Consider the following 23,424-nt stretch of genomic DNA (forward strand, 5'->3'; position numbering starts at 1 on the left):
TATGAATTGGGACCAACATTCGGCCATAGATCAGGCAGTGGTTCTTCAGTGCCTGGGAAGCCGGAGGACAGAGGCTATCATTTGAGAGAGTGCTCTGACAAAAATGATTTTTTTTTTTTTTAGGTGAGGCAACCCTTGGTTGAACTCACAGATTGCAAGGACCTTGTCAATTTACAATCCCTTATCATCATTATTTTTTTATGCCTACAGCATCTTCTCTTCCTAGGTGGTCTCCCATCCAAGTACTAGCCAGACCTGACCCTGCTTAGCTTCTGAGATCAGACAGGATCGAGTTTGTTCAGGGTAGCATGGCCATAGACTAAGAATGAATTTTAAATCTTCTGTGAATACCTTCCTTTACTTTTTTACCCACAGCCTATATCATTTAGGCTTCTTGATTGTAAGCAGCAGAAACCAGCTGTTTTAAACAAAAAGAGGATTTGTTCGAAGAAAAGCGTGACCCCCAAACATCTCATCCTTCCCTCACACGCTCTGGATCCAGACTTCTGGGAGTGAATGTTCACTTGGCTTAGCCTAACTCAAGGGCCTTCCTAGGAAAGTTGCACAGGGCTGGGGTAAGAGGAGAGTCAGGCCTTGCTGGCATCCATGGCGAGTGGCAATAGGTGGCAGTTTTCTTTCTCACCAAGACCGTACAAATGGAGGCTCTCCAGAAAGGGAGGTTGAGGTTTGCAATGGAAGACAGTAGGGAGTTGAAAGCTGTCAAGCTAAAAAGTGATTCACGTCTACCTCAGGCCTCCTTACTGAGCCCCAGGAACTGGGAAGCTGCAGAACCTCCTCATAGATTTCTCCCTGGTTGGAGCCTCTTCTGTTTTCAGTCCCAGACCTAGTCCCACACACTTGCCATATTTCTGGGAGCAGCTTCCCAGGTGGAGAAAGAGCATTAGAAGCTGGCTTCTGTTTGCTCACCTATGAAATGAGTGTAAGAACATCCATCTCAGAGTGTCATTATGAGGATCAAGTGGAATATTCGTGAAGCGCCTGGTGCTGAGCAGTGCTCAACGGGTGTCGTGTCGTTTTCCTCATCGTCTCCCGTAGAACGGTGGCCCAACAGTGCACCAGTGGTCATTTATGCAACAAGTTTTATTCAATACCATCGTCCTTAATTTTCTTGATTTACCAGTGACTGGTGAAGACTTTGTCATGAAATGTAACCTCGCGTTAGTTGTGCAGCCTCTCTGAGACTCAGTTAGATTGTCTATGAAAAGGAGTAAATAATCATACCTCTGCTGAAGAATTTTCTAAGCATTAAATGAAATTATCCATGTAAAGTATTTAGCACAGTGCTTAGAAAAGGAAACAATATACATTAACTATTAATAAGAACCCAAAGAATTCAGTTTTTTCCTTTTATAGCTCTAGCCTCTCCTATCAGAGGGACATATTCTACAAATTTACCACATTCTCTTCATTCTAAATATAACTTATTTTCTGAAGACTTTAGTAACCACCATGTAGACTTAGGGCTAGAAAGACATTGGGAGTTCAACTTCTTTGCTGTACGGAGGAGGAAATGAAGGCAGGTCAGTGGAAGATTTACTGATGCCCAGTCTGGTGCTCCATCAACCCCTTCTCGCTGGATTGATTATCATCAGTAGCAGTAGGCTTCATTTCTTTCTATCTCACCTCAGTTAAAGCCCAAACATCAGATGTTGGTGTGAGTCAGGGTTCAGCAACCGTGGGATTCTGCTGCATATTTTATCATTTCTTTTTTCACTGCCTGTGATGGGAGGGGTCAGGCCGTGTTGTTAGGCAAAGCCTCTTAGTCTCACCCTATCTAATCATTGCCATCTACTTACGACAGATAGCCATGAGTAGGAAGTGGACACAGCACTTGAAGGACTTTGGACTGCTTTTATTTCCTATTATTCTTTAAATGGTTACTTAACATTCTGTCTACTATTCTGTATAGAGTCTTTTTGGAATTACCAATTGCCGTGTTTTCTCATGTAATTAAATTACTTTCAAATTCCTTCTCATGCTATGGTAGCTTGCATTTTTCTAAGATGATTCTAGTTTATTTTCTGGCTGTAGATTCAGTCCTTTCAGATCTTTGTATATTTGAGCACAACCTTTGCCTATTTAAAATAAAACTACTAATATCGATAACCTAATGCTCATTCTCTATTCCAAGTCATTAATAAAATTTTTATTGAGACCAGAGAGAATAGACCTTCTGCCAAATATCTTCTCTCAATTGGATACTGGGCCATTTATTCATTTCCTTTGTTTAAAATAGTTTAGCCAACATTTAATTTATTTGACAATGTTTATTTTCAAGCTAATTTAAATTTTCTTCAGATAACATTTTATTAGATGCTATATCAGATGCTTTATTAATATCCTCCCCCATATAATTCCGTGTTATTTCCTAAACAAACTTTAAAATACCACAGCCAACAGCAGCTATGGTATTTTATCTGGAACAATTTCTTTTAATAAATGCTTGATATTGCTTTGCTATTGCTTGAGATTTTAAAATTACTTTTCTTCAAAGTAATTGCTTTAAATTAACAATTGCAATTGGCATAAAATTTTGAAGATTATAGTTTCCATTTTTATGCTTTTAAAAAATATGTGAGCCACACAGTTCCCTTTAATTAAGAATTTGCAAATTATAAACATTCATATATTTCTCTGCCAAATTAAAAAATTAGATAATTCTTTAAAAATTGATGCTTTTATAGTGACTGTGATTTCTTTCCAGTGATGTCCTTTTGAACCTTAAAACTGAGAATTTTTTATTGTCGCAATTTTTCTAACCACAGCTTTTCTAAGTACAAACTACTTCAAATTACACTTCAATTTTATTTTTAAATACAGATTTTAAAGTGACTGAGCCTAGTGGATAAGCTTTTTAAAAAAATGTCATTCATTTCATATATGTACTTATTTGTATTGTGTGTATTTGCTGTCATTCCTATTTTCTGATATATTTATTAAAAGCTAGGATTTCTTAGGTGGTTCTCATTAATATGAGACTAACGCAATCACCAAGTACAGATTTTTAGGGGGGTTATTTTTGTGCCGATTGGCTTCTTATAATTTGGGACTTTTTGATTCCATGTGATGGGCTATGTCCATTCACATAGCATCATGAGACCTACACCATCTATGTAGTTAGTCTCATTCCTCTCTCTCACTGGGGGTTTAAAATCAGCATCTACTGCAGTTATCTTTCTCTGTTTTCAACTATGTAGTATTTTTTTGGGACTAAAGATTATTTTTTTCAAAATATCCCAATAGCCTCTAGATACTTTGCCAGATCACAGTGTTAGTATATTTAAAAATCTTTGTGCTATACTGCCTTTTGACTTATTTTTTGTTGATTAAATTTAATATTGATCAATTGATATTATGTTTATGAAAAACATTTTTCATATTTAATTGGAGATGATTAGGTAACATTTTCAACTTAATCTGCATAATAAGTTTCTTGTATCTTTTGTATATGAGCATATAATGACCTGGCATTTTTCTTTTTCACAGAATTTAAGTTTCTTGATTAAGATTTCTTATGCAGCATTAAATAAACACGCGCTATGTTTTTGGAAATAAATATGCAGATGATCTTGTCTCTTGTCTGCTTTTTACATGTATGTGTTAGTTCCTTTTTCTCACCTGGCAATTACTTCTCGCATTTTATTAAAATCAAATTCTCCTCTGAGTCGACTTTCATTTCTGTAAAAAATGTTCAGTCCTTGATCTTCTAAGCTGCTCATTGCTTGTTCTCCCTCAAAGGACTTTCTTTTCCACTTTTTTCTTTCTTTTTTAAAAATAATATTATAGTAAAACAAAAACCAAAAACAGTGAATACATGAAGTTTATTCTAATACTACCAAGAAGTAATCATTTATGGAATGGCCTTCTGGAAAGAAGGAGATCATGATGAAATATAGAATAAGCCCATTTCCTTGTGCCTAGTCTAGTGTCACAAGGCAGTACTTGTGTCTTGGATGTCAGGAGAGGTCTGTTGAGGGCTGACACTTTGCTCTGTCACTGTCCTGACCACTTGGCACACTTTTTGGTATCCAATTCCTTGATATCCAATTCTTGTTTAAAAGTTACTGATTATCATCACAGTTAAAAAATGCCACATTTTTTTTTTTATTGTGGTTAACTATATGTAACACAAAATTGACCTTTTCAGCCATTTTTAAGTATACAGTTCAATGGCTCTAAATACATTCACATTGTTAGGCAGCCATCACCACCATCTATCTTCTGAACATTTTTCATCTTAAAACACCGAAACTCCATACCCATTAAACAGTAAGTCCCTGGTCCCTCCTCCTTCAAGCCCCTGGCAACCACTAATCTGCTTTCTGTCTCTATGAATTTGACTACTTAGGTACTTCATATAAGTGGAGTCATATAGTATTTGTCATTTTGTGTCTGACTTATTTCACTCAGCATTTCCTTAAGGTTCATCCATGTTGTAATGTGTCAGAATGTGAAAATGTATATACCACATTTTTAAAATCCATTCATCTGTCAGTGGACATTTGAGTTATTTCTCCCATTTGACTATTTTGAATAATGCTGCTGTGAACATTGGTACACAAAAATCTGTTCAAGTCCCTGCTTTCAGGTATGTATAGAAAAAGAATTGATAGATCATGTAATTCTTTGTTCTAATATTTTAAGGAACCCATGAATTTGTTTTTACCTGTAAGATGATATTTTCTCCCTATTATATTTCCTAGTTAGAAATATTTCACCCTTTTTTGACTTCTAAATTAGTTTTTAGGTTTTTTTTTTTAAAGAAGTACAAAAAACTTGGTTAAATAAAGGGCCAGGATTTACGGCACTTCTAGTTTAGTAATTTTTTTTTTTTAGAAAAGGCATAAAACTAACCTTTAAAAATAACAATCTATAGTTCTTCTTTCTAATAACAGTTAATGGACTAAAGCAAAACAATTTTTAATTTTTTCAAAATAATAATTAAAAAACTATTTATCATGATTACCTCTTTGTAATGTTCTAATATTTTAAGTTTGCAAAGTATATTTTTTCTATTCATAAAGTATACTTTAAAAGGAAAAAAGAAGTAGGATAGATCTTGATGAGCAGAAATTATAGCCATGCCCTTTTAAAAATCATCCATTGCTAAAGGTCTGAACTTACAAAACAAGTCCATTAGAACCTGATTATCTGCATTGCCAAAGATTCATGGATTGCTCAAAGTTTTTTTAACCAACCCCCGATGCATTTTTAAAAAAGGATTTGATTTATTAATAATTTTCTAAGAAGGCATTATAAAGACATTATAGTAAAATTGCCTTGATTTGTAATTGAGTAATTAGAATTTGTGATATTTGTATAGGGGTCATGAAGTTGGCTTTTTTGTAGAAATTGTTTGGGGGAAAATAAAAGCCTGTTAACAAGACTATAAACAAAGTTCCAAAGGAAAATGATTGCCTATTGACGAGAGCCAAACTGTTTTCAAGCATATAAGAAATAGTAATTTAGAGACAAACTGCCATTTTAGTGTCCTGTGGAGGCTAACAACACTTATGCAGAAGCTTCAAGCCATTCTTATTGATGAATGCTGTAATAGGCTTTTTGCTAGGCAACATTTGGTTAGCACAGTTATTATACATGTTTGTTTAAAATGGTATTTTTTGAATATCCAGTTTCCAGGAAGACAAAAGGAAAAATTATACTTTTCTTGAGTTGTCTCTGGCACTGTGTTCAGGCTAGTGCCTTTTGAATGCTTGAAATGAAAGCTTTCATCTTGAATTATCAAAGAATTTCTACTTTATTTTCTGATTATAGTGCATAGTCATCACTGCTAACAAAGAATGGGGTCGGGCTGATGTAAATTTGAAAGAAGGAGCAAAAGGCTGGTTGGGTTCCCAGTAGATCAAGATTTTTGGTTTTGGGAACAGAAGTTTATTAACATCTGTTTCAAAAGAGAAAATAGAAGCCCACCCTAGAAGTCTGAGGGTCATCGGGAAATAGACAAACATCAGGATATTATATTAAAGCACATCTGTCTCCACTTTGGCACGGAAAGCCTGTATTTAGATATTATTTTAAGAGTTGTGTTTAAAAATGCTGATAAAGTGAATTCCACACTCAGTTTTTGGTCAACTGTGTTATTTTTCTTTTTCACAGATGTGCACACTTGGTACCATAGTCTGAAATATATGTTTTACCAAGACCAAAGCTTAAAAAATCAGTGTGGAATTTCTCTCTTTTACGACCTGGCTTATAAACTTCAGAGCAGAGGCTGACTAGTTTATGTATCCTTGGTAGAAAGTCTTCTTATCATTATTTTACCTCGTGTGCAGACGTATGTGTGTATTTTACTGCCTTTGCATAGAACCTCCTCTGTCCACATGCTGTAGTGCTTGTCTTTAACTACCCGGCTATACAAAGGCCTGGAGTAGACCTGGAGGATCGGTGCCTATTGGAATCGAGTCTGGTAGCATCTTCCTGCAGACCTAATTCTTTTAGCTGTGAGTTGTCATTAGAAAGAAAGAAAGAAAGAAAGAAAGAAAGAAAGAAAGAAAAAAGAAAAGAAAGAAAGAAAGAAGGGAGAGGAGGAGGAGGGAGGGATAGGAGGTAGGGGAGGAAGAGAAGGAAGGAGGAAGGAATGAATTAGAGGAAAAAGACAAGAAGAAGAAGAACTGTTTGAACCTGAGATCTCGGTCAGCTCTTGTCAGCTGTCCAATATTCTGGATGTCGATTCGGGCTGGTTGTGGTAGTACTGTGCATGCTAAGCTCGATTTTGGCACGATCGTAGAGACATGCAAAGCAACATTCATTTCACAATTTTAGATTTGAACAGCTTATTAGGGGTTGGGTTTACAGTTATTGTGAGACATTTAATGTATTTTTTATTCTTACAACATAACCCTCATTTGTATTTTCTCTCTTTTCTTCCTAGTCACTTTTTTGCTCTGGCATTTTGAAGACTAAGGAGTGATTTTTTTTCTCCATCATAATTTATCCTTGGAAGCCTGCTGAACCTGTTAGGAATAGCAGCCATTTCTTTGTAAGGTTGGAAGGAAAGATTAAAGAAATATGATTGGCTTGGTTGATGAAAGAAAAAACAATTACTATTATTTAGTTATTAAGAAAGGGAGAAAGTTTCAATTTGGTGTTAATATGTCTTAAACATCTTTCTATAACCTCCTTTTTTAATAAGAAGAGAGCAGGCCTCAGATTCAGAGTCTTTAGCAGGTGTTTCAAGTGAGTATTTGATAACATTATGAGGCTTTTATTTCTTTACAGTTTGCTCTATTTATGGCAAATAGTATAATTTTAAAATTACTGTTGTCCTATAGGTAGCATAGAGATTTATATATGACTAATTTCTCCTGGTCCTAGACTAGTTGTAATAACATTCTCATGAAGTCTCCTTTTTAGAAGTGAGAGCAGGTTAAAATAAAACTACTTTTCCTCACCAGTGGTATCTTTCCATATAAAGAGAGAGAGAAAATATGAAAGAAAGAAAAGAGTAATAATATTCAACACAATTTGTCAGTGATGAGCAGCTGAACATAGTGGAAGAAACCTAAGTCTGTGCTCCAGGCTGGAGCTCTGGTTCTGAACCCAGCACAGCCCCATTCCTTTGTGGATGGGTCCAGAAACTCCTGGGGACTGCTTCTGTTTCACATATTTAAGCAGTGGTTAGATTAAATCAGTGATTTTCATCAAATAGTAATTTTAAAAAATCAATCATAGGTTTCTTTTTAAAAATTAAAATTTATTTTGGAATGGCTTAAGATTCACAGAAAAATTATGAAGATAGTAGAGAGAGTTCTCATATACAGCACAACTTTCTTCTATTTTTAATATTTTGCATTGGTAGGGTATGTTTGTCACAATTAATGAACCGATATCATTATCATTCAGATTTCCTTAATTTTTCTTTAATGTCCTTTATCGGTTCCAGGATCCCATCTAGGATACCATAATGTATTTAGTCATTGTATCTCCTTAAGGCTCTTCCTGACTGTGCAGTTTCTCAGACATTTCCCGATTTTTGATAACCTTGACATTTTGAGGAGGAGTGGTCAAGTAGTTTGTAGAATGTTGCTCAGTTGGATATGTTTGATTTTTTTCAGCTTTATTGAGGTATAATTGACAAATAAATATATTTTTAAATCTTTTTTATAAAAAGAAATATTAGAGCTGTTCTGATTTCTAAATTAGGGAGAGGGAAGAGTGTAGAAATCTGTCCACTAAGGTTTAATCCCAAACTCCCCTCCCATCCTATCTGTGATTTTGGGCAAGCTCCTGAATCTCTCTAAGCCTCAGTTTCTTCACCTATAAAGGCCACAATAATAATATTCATCTCATAGTGTGGTCGTGAGATAAATGTGTGAATCAATGTAAAATGCTTAAAACAGCACTTGGTACATGGAACCATTGTTTTATGTTGTGATTTTACTTTCATTGGAAGAACCATTGGATGGTCAATCTCTAAAGTCTCTGAATTGCAACGTTTTTATGCTATGTTTTTATTCTAGAGTATAACTCAGAAAGCCAAATTTAACAAGAACTGTTAAATTAGTGTATTTAGGAGTGTTTTGTGCTTGTTTCCTGACTTTATGGGTTTTTAAATTAAAGCATAGTTGACATACAGTGCTATATTAATTTCAGATGTATAACATAGTGATTCTATATGTATATACCTTAAGATCACATATCTAGTAACCATCTATCACTGTACAAATTTACTACAGTATTATCAACTATATCCCCTGTTTTATACATTATATCCCTGTGATGTAACTGAAAGTTTCTAACTCTGATTTGTCTCTTTTATGTTTTAAGTTCTAGAAAACATTGATAACTGTGTGCCTGTCATTGTCGTGCTTTTTTTCTCAATGGTGTTAGTCTCTGGGAGGCTGAAATCAAAATGCTTTGGAAGCAATACCAAAAAAATAAGTCTAGGCTTTGTTCATTGTCCCTATTTGTTGTGAAAATGTCCAACAAATGTCGGCTAGCACCTGCACAGAGAACCTGCTTTCCTTGATGTCAGATATTGTGTTATTTATTCTTTCTTGGGAACAATAGTGTCTACACCATCGTGCATATTGCTGAAGTGTTTAATTAGCTGAAGTTCCTTGATTTCATCAGTACTTCTGGGTCCTCGACCCCTGACCTTTTGGCTCCAGAATGGCTGCAGGTACAGATCTATTTGCCTGTCAAAAAGCTGGTTTCGAGTCTCTGCTGGCCCACTCCTACCCCCTTTTCAGTAAACAACGCATTCTAATATAAAATAGATGAGATGATAGCTTATCGGGGAAACCACCAAGACCCTAGAGTCTCTGTCTCCTTGGAAAATTACTAAGCCACCTTTAATACCATAGAAATCAACTTCCTGAATCCCAGAACTAGCCCGTCCTTTTGGTATTAAGCAGCACTGCTGATATGATCTATGCTAAAGGCAGAAGAGAAATGAGAATCTGTATCCTACTGTGTTAAAATAAACACAGGCAAATCTGTTGGATAAACTCATCACATTTTAAAACTCAGATGGATGTGAAAATAAGCACAAAGAGATAACTGAATTCAGAGAGAATATATGTCTTGGCACAAATTCTTCATTAGATAAGAATTAGAGTAGATGCTAAGAAGGCTCAATATATATATATGGACCTTAAATTAAAAGTTAATTATAATTTTAAAGTAATTCACTAGAGTGGCTATAAGTGGCTTTTGAGGCAGGCTGCCTGAGTTGGTATCTCAGCTGCACTGTTAATTAGTCGTATGATTCAGAACATGCTTCTTCCCTTACTGTGATTTTGCTTCTACATCTATATCTATTGCTGTATAAGAAACTACCTCAGCATTTAGAGGCCTAGAGCAATGACCATTTTATTAAAGCTCATGATTTTATGAGTCAGAAATGCAGGCAGGACTCTACTAGTAATTCTTCTGCCCTATGTGGCATTTACTGTGTCATTTGGTGGCATTCACCTGGCAGCTGCTCTGGTCTAAATGGTCCAAGAAGAATTTCCTCCTAGTCTGACTCCTCGATGGGATGGGCTGGGGCTGGCCAAAGCAGTCACAGAGCCTGCCAAGATTCAAGGGAGGGTACTTCAACCTTACCCTCAATGGGAGAAGTGTCAAAGAGTTTGTGGCCCTTTTTATTTTTTTATTTTTTTGAGCATTTTAAAAAATTAGGTTATTTGGGGGCAACATTGGTTAATACAGTTATATAATTTTCAGGTGTACATTATCATTTGACATCTGTATATTCTGTTGTGTGTTTACCACTCAAAGTTCAGTTTCCTTCAGTTACCATATATTTGATCCTTTTTACCTACTTCATCCTCCCCCTAAACCCTATATTTGACCCTTTTTACCCTGTCTACTTCCTCCTTCCTCCCCCACCTCTTACCCTCTGTAACCATTAATCTATAGTCCATATCCATGAGTCTCTGTTTCTTTGTCCTGCTCATTTGTTACTTTTAGGTTTACATCCCACATGTAAGTGCTATCATGTGATTTTCAACTTTTTCTGTCTGGCTTATTTCGCTTAGCATGATTATCTCAAGGTCTATCCATGTTGTTGCAAATGGCAGTATTTCATCTCTTCTTATGGATGAGTAATATTCCATTGTATGTATGTACCACAGCTTCTTTAGCCAATCATCTATATCGTAGGACACTTCGGTTGCTTCCATGTTCTGGCCACTATAAATAATGCTGCTATGAACATCAGTGTGAAAATATCTTTTTGGATATGGGTTTTTAAGTCTTTGAGGGTAAATACTCAGTAGAGGATTGCTGGATCATATGGTAGATCAATTCTTAGTTTTTTGAGGAACCTTCCTACTGTTTTCCATACTGGCTGTACCAATTAGTAGTCTGTGGCCCTTTTTAATCAACTACAGATATAATAGTTTGAATCTAATAAAGTAATTATAAGGATTAAGTAAGACAATATATATATTAAGTGCTTGACAGCATCCATCACAGACTAAATGTTCCATAAGTGTCAGGTGTTATAACACGTGTGCATGTATACTACTACTGCATACAAATGTATAGGTGTATAATTCTATTTATTAAATTTATAAAGTATATATTTGTGCACTATCTGACATATATATATATATATATATATATATATGTTTCATTACATTTATATAATTACCAACATGGTGGCTGATGTGGATATTAATAATCCTTCGGTTATTTTGAATTTCGGGTTTCTTAGTATTTGCATGGTGAATCACTTTCCTTACTATGAGAAATAAAAGGATCCCTGTAGGAAAATTCTTTTATTTAGATATTTTATTTTAAATACATTTAAACTGAGCTTCTCCTATATGTTGACCCCCGAGGAGCTGGCGACAGAGGCGCTCAGCCCATTAGCCTTGGAGAGAAGAGCCAGAATATCAGGAAGTATATTTCACAGAGAACAGAGAACACTAGAACAATTATTTTACTTTAGGACTTATTTTACAGTTTTGTGCTTTCAAGTCTAAACTTTAAGAAGATACAATGTAATCTATAATGGAGAATAAGCTTCCATAATCAAAGAAAGGGAGAAAGAAGGTGGTGGTCCCCTATGGAGAAAGATTTTAAGAATAAAACAGGGTCACATGTGAAAAGATTATTGTGACAAATGTGCCAAAGTGTTATATGAAGGCAAAGGATCTAGGAAGTAATTGGAAAATCCTGTGCATAGTAATAACAGAAGCAGCCTAGTCTTAAAAGAAAGTATTAGACCAAGGAATGGGGACCAAGAACCTTAATAGGTTTCAGAGAGAATGACTGAACTGCAGCAGAGATGCTACTCAGGATGTATTACATTACAAAGCTGTTAGCATAACATTTCCGAGCACGAGATAGAGCACTTGCAAACAGAAGGGTACAGAAAGGAATTTGGTCAGGTTAAAGCAGCAACGACACCAATAAACAGTTTTTTTCCCTTATAGTTGAAACTTGAAGCACATAACTAAATAGTCATTCCAAAAAGTAAAGTAATTCTCCATTTGTCACACCTAACTCATTCAGGCGAGTTTGACTTAACTATACCATGCTGATATAAAAGCCATTCAAAATTATCATCCTAGAAAACAAAGCACAGAAAAGGGTGGCTTCTAGTTACAGACTTGGATGGTCCGTGAACAATCCATGCCCTCTATCTGGCTGGGTAAGATGTCTGGCTCTCTCTCCTCTCTGGCCTCCCCGAGGTGTCCTGCCTGATTGTTGGGACTCCGCCCCTGCATTTACTCCTGATATTTATTGAATAGTAGAACTTCATTTCTACCAACTGTGTTCATGATCTGATTGCCTTCATTTATTTTATTTTTCATTTGAGTTGTCAGTTATTTTTTTCCTAATTGATTCGTATGATATCTTTGTAAATTAAGGAAATTGGCCCTTTTTTATATATGTTGCAAATACGTTCCTAGTTTCGCATCATATGACTCTATTTATATTTTTTTCCAAATGTTTGGATAAATTTGACCATGTAAACATTTTAATTTCTTTTGAGCTAGGTCTTATATATGTTGCTTAAAAAGCGTTTCTTATTCTAAGATTAAAATTAAATTCATTTACATTTTCTTTTATTCTTATAATAGTTTTCTTCTTTAAAAATCACTGGCTAATCTGATTTTATAGTTTCAGTTAAAAAAATCTCTGATTAATTTGGATTTACTTGGTGTGAATATTGAGGAAGATGCTTATCTTTTTCTAAATGGTTAGCAGATTTTCACACTAATTACAGTTAATTGATATTTCCCATTTTGATTTAAATATTCTAAATTCTCACGTGAATCAGAGTCTATTTCTGGGTTCTCTATTCTGTTCTTTGATCTTCTCATTTCCTCTTCAGCACTGAACTGTTTTTAATTATATTATTTATTATCTGGTAGGGCTCCTCCTCCTCATAGCTTTCCTATATATAAACAAGATCAAGTAATAGGATATAATGAAGGAAAAGATCTCATTTACAATATTAATAAAAAGGAATTTGGAACAAACTTAACAAAAAATGTGCAGACTCATATAAAGAAAAAAATTTAAATTATACTGAGAAGATAAGAAAAAATTTAAAGACATGCATTGAACTTGGTGGATATAAAGGCTCAGCAGTGTGAAACTGTCTTTTCTCTCTCAATAAATCTATAAATTTAATACAGTGCCAATTAAAATACAAGATTTTTGAGGAAAACTTAAAATGATGCTGGTGCTCTCCCAGAGGAGCAAGTATTCAAGAATAGCCATAAAACTCCTCTTTATTTTTATAACCTTATTAGATTTCTCCGTTCTCCTCATTAAGACTTTTTAGAGACTTACAGAAGTGACTTGTGTTGTGGTAAAAAGATTGCAAACATCACAGAGGTGCAATAATAATACTAACAGCTGACAGCAACGAAGAGTTGTAGGTGCAAGACCCTGTTCCGAGTGTTATTTGAATGAAATGTTCATGATCTCTTTTCATCCTCATGACAGTCTAAATAGACTAGCATTCTCATTTTACGGACAGGTAAACTAGGCACAGAGAAGTTGAGTAACTAGCCAAGATTATTTAAGTAGCCCAAGGTTACTTAAGTGATAGACTTGCAGACCCTGAGTCTTTAACTAGTGTACCATTTTGCCTTCCTCTGGGTAAATAACATGAAAGGAAAAGTCTTTCCCACACCCCAGCCCCATTTCCAAGACTCTATTGTGTATCGGGTTCTTTATGAACCTATAATCATATATTCTCACAAAATAGCACAATTTAATATACAGTGTCCTGCACTTTATCACTAAACACAATAGAAAGGGTTTCTCCATGTCAGCGCATATAGAAGCACTACATCCCTTTTAGCCGTCGCTCAGGATATAGATGTACCATAATTTATTTAACTAATATCCTTTATTTAGCCGTCGCTCAGGATATAGATGTACCATAATTTATTTAACTAATATCCTTTATTGATGGGCACATAGGATGTGACCTCAAATTGTTAATGTGTTTCCTCTTTCTTCAAGCACCTATTGTTAACTCTCGTTATTTCTTCCTGGAGCTCATCGAAGGCAGGATCCTGGACATTCTCAGCTGTCTTATAAGAACCTGGCAGTGAGTCTGCTAGACCCAGTAGTCCTTTCTCTTCAACAATTTGACAGAGCAACTCACATTTTGAGTTATATTTGTTAAATAATTTGAGAACTGTCCTTGCCTTTATTGATTCTCAAACATTATTTCAAGTCTCTGTGCATTGTTATTGCCCTTGGAATAATTTCTCAAAGACGTTCTATGCACTATCTGCAGTTTCTCTTTCAGTACTATTTGCTGGTTTAAATCTTTTAAGGTTATCATAAAAAATTAATCATCATCATGAACATTTATTGACTCTTCCCCATGAGCCAGGCCCCATTGTTAAAAGCTTCATAGACATTATCTCATTTTACTCTTCATAAAAGCCCTGGTTAGAGAAGGTAATATAAGTATAAAAATTCCCTTTTCTCCAATTTTACACATAGAGAGAAATTGAGGAACAGAGAAGTTAGAAAAGTTGCCTTAAAAAAAAACCAAAAAACAAAAAAACAAAGATGCACTAATGCCTAAGATGTGGCACTGGGACTAGAACCCTGTATGTCTAACATTTAAACCTAGTCTCCTAACTTCTACCCTTTCTTGCCTCACCTTTAGGCCATCACCACTGTCTCTGCTTTTTGACACTGAAATGTTCATGAGAAGAAATTTCACTCTTTCTTGATCTCCTTTTTCTTCTCTCATTGTGTTGACTTTGCAGCAAACATTTCTCATTTGGTCATTTATTTGTTTTTTTGGCTTCAGCTTTCATCCTTTTCCTTTTTTTTTTTTTTTCCTGTGCATTTCATTAGCCATTCCCACAGCTGGGAGCATTTATTTGTTTTTTAAAAGACTTTGGCTTTCTTCCTTCCTTTGAGTTTTCTTTGTATCATTTTTTAAACATGTCCTGCCATTCTCTTATCCTTTCCAAAGCCAGGAGGGCTTTCATCAACTTGATCATTCCTCTTACATATTTATTTATTCTTGTTTGAAGATAATTTGATCATCTGCCATATACCTCTGTCAAATATCCCTCATTTTGATAAATTATTTTCAGTTATTTCCTTATCATTAATAAAGAGGCTTTATTCTTTTCATAGCTCTTAAGCTCCCTTGGCCCAATGCCTTTATGTGGGACTGTTAGCATGTGTGCTAAATAAGTAACCTTTAAGTTATCTGTTCTTATTGAGGGATTCTAAATGTTTGGATTAGGGGTAACTTTGATTTACTTCCAATGTCATCACTTTTTCCAAAATCCCGTTTGCAATCCCTTCTTGCTGCTGCCACTTAGTATTATGTGCAGGAAATGAGAGCTGGTACTCTTTCAGGTTTCTCTTCCCTGTTCATCCCGATGAGCGTGGATAGTCCCACACAAAGCTTATCTTTCAAGCTTCCAGATCGTTTGTTTAAAAAGAGGAAAAGAGAAAGTAGGAGTCCTACCCTCCGGTCTCATTCTCTTTCTATATTGACTAGAATGATGCCACTCCTTTGCTGGGCCTTTCATTGACAAAACATTCTCTTATGTACATTTTAGCCTTGCTTTTTCATCATAACATTTATTTTCTTGGGAAGCCATGTGACCTCTTGGAAAAGATCAAAGCTTTGGAGTCAGGCAGAAATGGTTTTGAACCTGGCTCTGCCATTTACTACCCTATGTGATCCTGAATAAACTACTGAATGTATTCCAGCCCATTTTCTCATCTTAGTGGTAAGGAAATTTACCCTGTGGTTGTTGTAAGGCTGAGAGGAAATGAAAAAAAAAAAAAAAACGCATAGCACCTTGCCTGGGTAGAGCAGATGCTCTATAAGTGGCAGCTGTGGTTATTAGTCTAGTCGTGATTATTTATTACTAATGGCCTTCTGGATTTACATCCTGTAACTTAAATGTAATTAGTTAGACTCTTCTATTTTTGTTCCTTTAGGTTGCATGTTACCTTTTACTCAACAGGTTTTACTTTATTTCTTAAGAATAAAAAGTTTTATTGAGGTATTCACATATGAAAAGCTGTACATATTTAATCCACGCAACTTGATGAGTTTGAAGGTAAGTATGCACTCATAAAACCATCACCACGATCTATACCATAAACATATTCATCACCTCCAAAAGTTTCCTCTTGCCCGCCTTATTTATGATGATTATTACTGTTATCATTATTATGTGACATGAACACAACACAAAGCTATACTTGTAAATGTTTATATTTTACTTCTTTCCATCTACTATGATCACGTAATTTTTTTCTGCATTTGCATTCGTCCTTCTATATCTTTCTCTGGATGTTTTCTTTATTTCCTTCTCCATTTTCTCCTTCTTGGACATTTTTTTTTTCACTATATGGTAGTAGCAGTAATGCATTCCTAATGAATTCATAATCAGATGAAAAGAAACTTACCAAAATCTTTAAACAATTGAGTGAACAGAGAGACCATAAATACATGCTTTGGAGAGCAACCAAAATGTGTATGGAAATGGTCTATAAGGAAGTGAAGGAAAGCTGGTCGGTAGTGTTATTCTAAGAGAGTCGTAAGAGAGTGCTTGAACTGTGTTTGTTCCCTGTTTGACAAAAGACCACGAATAGAAGATGGTGAATGGTTAGACTAAGAAAATGTTTCTCAAATGAGGTTCATGGACCTAAAAAACAAAAAAAGCCAGCCTTGAGGTGCTTATTTCAGATCTACTAGCCAGAATTGGGTATGTTCTGCTGCATTAACAAACAACTCCAACAGTCACGGTTTAATACAACAAAAGTTTACTCCTTGCCTTGCTCACCCAAATTCAGAGACATGTCTGGCAACTCTCCAGAAAAGCCTGCCTCCAATTAGTGACTCATCAGTCCAGGTTTAATCATGGAGTCCCTTCCTCTCAAATGAGGACTCCACATTTGTGGCAGAAGGGGAAGAGGAGTGGATGGAGAAATACATTGGGCTTTCTCTCTACTTCCACCTTAATGATTGACACATGTCACTTCTGATGACACTTTATTGTCTAGAACTAGGCATGTAGCCCTACCCAGCTCCAGAGGAGTTAGTAAGTGCAGTATCCCTTATACCAGAAAGGAGGGGAGAATTGGATATGTGGGTGAGTACCAGTAATGTCTTCAACTGCTACTGTGTCTGAACATTAATATGTGTGAGGGTTTGGGGGGAGGAAATCTACATTTGAATAAGCTCTCCAAGAAAAGAGAACCCTTGTGCACCATTTGTGGGGATATAAATTGGTACAATTTCTATTGAAAACACTATGGAATTTTCTCAAAAAATTAAAAATAGAACTACTATATGATCTAGCAATCCTACTTTTGGACATATATCCAAATGAAATGAAATCAGGATCTTGAAGAGATATCTGTACTCCCATATCCATTGCAGCAATATTTATAATGGTCAAGATATGGAAACATCTGGCAATGGAAAGAAAAGATGTGGTATATATACAATGGAATATTATTCAGCCATGAGAAAGAAAGGAATCCTGCTCTTTGTGACAACACCGATGAATCTTGAAGGCATGATGTTAAGTGAAATATATCAGTCAGAGGAAAACAAATACTGTATGATCTCACTTATATGTGGAATCTAAAAAAGCAAATTCACAGAAGCAGAGTAGACTGGTGCTTACCAGGGGTTGAGAAGTGGAGGAAATGGAGAGATGTTGGTCAAAGGGCACGAACTCTCAGTTTTATAAGATGAAGAAGTTCTGGGGACCTAATGTACAGCATGATACATATAGTTAACAGTGCTCTGTTATATACTTGAAAGTTGAGAAGAGTGTAGCTCTTCAATGTTCTCACCTTGAAAAAGAAATGGTAATTATGTGAAATGATAAAGATGTTAACTCTCAAGTGGTAATTATTTCACAATACATACATAAATGAACACACCGTGCACCTTAAAGTACACAGTGTTATAGCTCAACTATTTATATAAAAACAAAAAATAAAATAAACGAGCTGTCCAGGTGATACTAAAAATTGAAAACCAGTCGCCTAGAGTACAGAACATGAAAACTCCAGGAACAGATATCGGCCATGCCCCTCCAGGTGCTATCCGAGGCAATGTGACTGTAACTGACTTGGCAGGTGGGAGGCAATGGGAACACCTGGGTCACTACCACACAGTTGCACTGGGGGTAACAGAACAGGAAGGCTCACAGAACAAAGAAGACAATCTAGTAACCTGATTTATGTTTACAGATCAATTTAAAACAGCAAGTAACAAGATATCTTAGTATCTTAGGGCTGCTGTAATAACTGGTTGGTTTTAAACCATGGACATTTATTCTCTCACAGTTCTGGAGGGTAAAAGTATGAAATTAAGATATTGGCAGTGCCTTGCTCCCTGAAGCTCAAGAAGAGGATACTTCCTTGCCTTTTTCTGGTTTCTGGTGGTTCCTGGGAATTCTTGGTGTTCCTTGTCTTGTAAATACATCACTCCCAACTCTGCCTCTATCCACATGTGGAATGCTGTGTGTGTGTGTTCATCTGTGTATCTTCTTATAAGGACATTAGTGCTAGTGGTTATATTTAGGGCCCACTTTAATACAGTATGACTTCATCTTAATATGATTGCATCCGTAAAGACCCTACTTCCAAAAAGGAGTCACAGTCACAGGTACATACGTTTAAGACTTCAACCTATCTTTTTGGGGGAACACAATTTAACCCAGAACACAAGGGAAAAGAAATGGAATAAATTAACACATTTAAATATGGTGTGAGGGTGGTAGAAAGACCACACCACCAGATTCTGAATTATACAATGGTCCCATGATTGTCTGCTGCACTGTCTGCCTCTCTGACTTCCCCTCTAATGATGTGGTTATAAGAACCAGAGTTGAATTTGAATAAAGGGGTCCAATCACACAGAAGTTGTCTGGGCTCAATGACAAACACTTGTGTTATTAGAGAGACACAACTGTAGCTTGTCGATTAGCCTACTGAGCTACTCTGGGCAGAGAACATGAGGGGCCAGAATGGATATCACCAGTGGGTGGTCAAAACAGCCCTCGTGAATTGAGAGTCTCATATATTTCATGTTTTAGTGTGTCACAAATATTAGTATTACTTACTTTTTCCATCCTTTCTTATCTACCTTTTTTATCCTATATCTTTTTATCATTCTTTTTTTCATTCTATTTTTTCTTTTTATCTATTGAACACTCCTTATGCTCTACTTATGTTTTCTGTGCCTAAATATGTAATCTAGATTACTGATTTACATAGACATGCTTAATACATCTTATGAGTTATATGCATCCATATGTTTCCTAGTCTCCTATAGCAGTATTGAATATTCTCAAGCAATACATCGAATGTACATTACAAGCATTTAAATAACAGATAACCTTTACTGAGTCCTTATGATGTACCATCAACACATTATAGGCATTAACTGAGCTGACCCTCACAACAACTCTATAAAAATGTAGTTATTAATGGAGTTAATTACAAACTGATTTGTAAGAAATCACGATGTTTTGGTACCTGGAGGTGGGACGCTGTATATAAAAAACTTAAAACATGTGGAATTGGTTTGAGACCAGGTGGAGGTTAGAAGGTGGCTGGGCCTTTAGGAGAGTGTTAGCAGGGAAGCCTGTAGGGCCTGGAGGAAGCTGCTGGTGAAGGCAAAAAGGAAATTAAGAAAAATGTTTTTGGAAGCTGGAAGAACAGGACCCTTGCTATGTAGTGGTGGAAGTACCACCTGGATTCTTCTTGTGGTCTATGTTAAAAAAATGAGAGGTGATAGAAGCGCTGAAGGACAAACCACTACATATAAAAAAGCCAGGACTTGCTGGATTTGGGAGGGGGGTGTAGGAGTGGGGGAAGCTATTTTTCTCCTAGCTTCTCCAGAGAGCATATAATCTCAAACCGAGAAATGGCCCCAGGCCAAAGATCAAATCCAGGATGGAACCATCATAACCTTGTTAAAACTTTCAGAAGACCTCAGGCAGCACCTAGTAGAACTTTCCAGACAGACTAAAGGTCCTCCAAGGATCTGAAGGGATAGCTCTTACATGCTCCTCAGTAAAAACCAAATCTTCTAAGTGTCTTGAGGATGTTTCTTACACTGTGGTCTCACGGGGAGCTCAAATAGAGAAGGACTTCAAAAAGACTTGCAGTTGTGGTTTTTGTCTAATGGAATGACCCCAATATGATTTATACAAAACCCACAAAGTTTTTAAGAGAATTATTCTGGTAGAATCCTCACCAACTTGGCCTCAGGAGATAGATACAGTACAAAACAAAACAAGACAAAAGCTTGATGCTGTAATGGGGGTCTTGGGAGGGTGAATGTATTTTGCATGTGGGAAGAATGTAAATAATTTGTGGCCAGTGGGCAGATTCTTTTAGTTTTAAAATATGACCCCATGATTCTTTGACGTGTTCCCCCTTGAGAGTCATGTATGGACCTATGTCCTCTCCTTTTGAATCTGTGCACTATGGCTGCTGGATCAATAGAATATGGCATGCACCAGTCTCAGCATAAGCCTTGAAACTGACAGCCTTTACTTTCTGTCCCTAGGGACGCTTGCTTTTGAAATCTAGCCACCACAGTTTGAGGAAGCCCCAGTAACCTATGGAAAGTCACACATTGAGGAACTCAAACCTGGGCCCATGGTCCTGGCAACAGTCATTCCCAGCTTGCCATCTTATAAATGGATCCTCCAACCTCACATTGGGCACCTCAGCTAATGCCATGGGGAGCATATTCAAGCTGCCCCTGGCAAGGCCTGCTCAAATGGCACATATGAGAGCAAAAAAAAGAAAAAAAAGAAAAAAAAATGCTGTCTTAAGCCACTAAATTTTAGGGTGATTTGTTACATAGGAATAGATAACTGGAATGTTCCACTTTATAGATGAGAAATTCAGAAACAGAGCTTAAATCACATGCCATATAACTATCCAGTGATAAACCCATGTTCTCTGTAGCGTAAGCTTTCCATCTCTATTTAAGACTTCTCTTGTGCCAATGGCATCTTTATCAAGTGATTTCTAAGTGTTATTTGCTTTCCTCTGGAGACTGCTTGTGGAGAAGTGTGCACTTACAAGTGTCTACGGTGACACTGTGAGCTCTGGACCCAGTCCCAGTGCTGATAAAATCCAGCTTTTGAGCCTGCGAGGCTGAAAGCCAGACCCTGGAGCTGGTGGATCAGCACATCAGCACATGCAAAGGCTGCACAGGGAGGCTGGCAGCCGGAGCCTTCTGGCCTACATTCTGGCACGCTCCTCAAATAAAAAATCTTTACTTCTACTACGTGCGTTCTATGGGTCTCCTTGTTGTTTCCTGACCTCTAATTTCTGCTAGTTTTATTTTCTTGCACTTACTAGTCTCTTATTATTCCACCTGTTTCACTCTCTGACCCCTCCATTCTCACTCTTAAATCCCACATTCACTTCCTTTTTCCTCCCATCATTTTCTTCTAAAAACCTCTTCCCTCTGGCTTCTTTGTTTACAGCCTCTGGAGCCTTCTCTAAATTCATCTTGGCAGTCGTTACTGGCTCAGTTGTTCATTCATGTCAACTGGCCCAGCTGTGTAGGTCTCTTCTCATTTCGATGTAAATTTGACTGTTTGCAAAAATATATTTTAGTTTCATCATTACAAAATTGTATAAAATTCTGTTTTTAAAAGGCTGCAAAACTAGGGACTTATTCTCTTAAAATACCTAAATAGGTTTTTCTGCACATTGACCTATCTATTGATCAATTACCTATTCATCCATCCATCTCCATTCATTGATGCCTTTGGCTGTCTCAGCATACCTTTCTTATCTCTAATTGAAAAGTACATCATGGGGATTTAACCCCACCAGTCTAACTATAATTCTTTCTCATATATATTCTTCACATATAAATTTCAATTGTTGCTACTTTTCCCACAATTCTTAAAACATCACAATGACCTTTTTACCTGAGCACAAATTGCTTTCTTTCATTGTCATTTTTGAAGAACTGAAACGTTAGCCTTGGCCTGCTAAGCAGAATTGCCACAAAATTACTTTTGTAGACCTAGTCTTTTTCTCTGAAATAGGCTTTCAATAATCTAGTTGTGTTGATGATTCGAAGCTCTTCCATTTCCTGGAATTTAAACGATTGCAGATGACACCCCTCGAGTTCATCCCGATTCCATTAATAACCAGAGTTTCTGCCTCACTATCTCTTTCTGGGAAGCTGCTCTCATCAGTGTTGAGTGAATCCACACCACAAATCTCCCTGAAAGGCCTTCCTGCTCTCCTCCCTACACTGGTGTAGCTTAGCTTTCCTTATCTTCTGCTGAAGCCTGAATGGAAGACAAAATTGGCAGACTAGACTGTTCTGTTTGGCTTCTCTTGCTGGGCCTTCCCGCCCTTCTTTGTTTCTACCCTTCCTCACCCTTACCTCAGTTGTCAACTTTATCCAATTTCTTCCCTTCAGAGTTCCCATCCCTTCATCTGACTGAAGATGCTTTCCAGATCCCCGAGGGGACTGGGGAAAAGGCAATAATATTCAGCCCATCTGAACTTCCACAGTCTTTTTTTCTATGGCTGTCTCTGAAGTTCCTACTTTCTCACTCAGGTATTTGTATCTTTTGTTCCAAGCATGCTTACACTATCACTCTCTCCTTCTCCCTCTCTGTTGGCTGGTGTTGACTGATGCTTTGAGTCTTATATTATTAGCATATCTGATGTAAATTATTTTCCACTTCATGCCCTTACCAAAATAGGTCAGTTCATGCTTCCTGACTTTTTTATATATGTGACAATCTATATAATAAACTTATCTCATATACAAATATCCATTTCTAATTATTTCCAGTGTGGCGGCCTATTGAGGACCATTCAAAACTATTAGGCTCTATTTGCTTTGCCTTGAGATGAAGGCAATCAACGTTTTATTACTAAATACAACTCATTTTTCTCACTTTCTCTGTATGTCAGAGTCATTAAAGTATTTTTAAAGATAGAAATAGAATATTTCAAAATTATCATAGAAGACTAACTCAGTCAAAAGTATTTGAATAGATTCAATTCCAATAAACATATTTTGATTATGATGATTGGAGTAAGGAGAGTGAATAATTTTTGTAGATATTAACTGGTGGAAGTAATATTTTACTTTTTCACTCGGGAAAATTTTAAGGAGAAACAGAGAATATTTCTCTTCTTGTTTATTTCCAGCTATATAGCTCTCTCTTTTTTTTTTTCTTGATGTAATATTATATTGACCAACCCACTGATATATTGACCACTGTTCTGGGGAGGGTTTATAAAATTATTTTACCAAAGAAGGAGAACTTTGCTATAAATGCTACATATTACCAGTTTAATACACCACTGAGAAAGAGACGCAGGGAGAGCACTTCATCCTGTGTGATCCCCGGAGACTGGACGTATGTCTAGGTGTGAAATTGGGAGCCCTGGGAG

General features: G+C 36.4%; 1 pseudogene; it reads right to left on the minus strand.

Moving 5' to 3' along the window:
* Window positions 1–201: 201 nt before the first annotated feature.
* On the minus strand, window positions 202–320 carry LOC118601469 (annotated as a pseudogene).
* Between the last annotated feature and the right edge of the window lie 23,104 nt (window positions 321–23,424).

Source organism: Rousettus aegyptiacus, unplaced genomic scaffold, assembly GCF_014176215.1.
Source record: "Rousettus aegyptiacus isolate mRouAeg1 unplaced genomic scaffold, mRouAeg1.p scaffold_m13_p_3, whole genome shotgun sequence".
Lineage (NCBI taxonomy): Eukaryota > Metazoa > Chordata > Mammalia > Chiroptera > Pteropodidae > Rousettus > Rousettus aegyptiacus.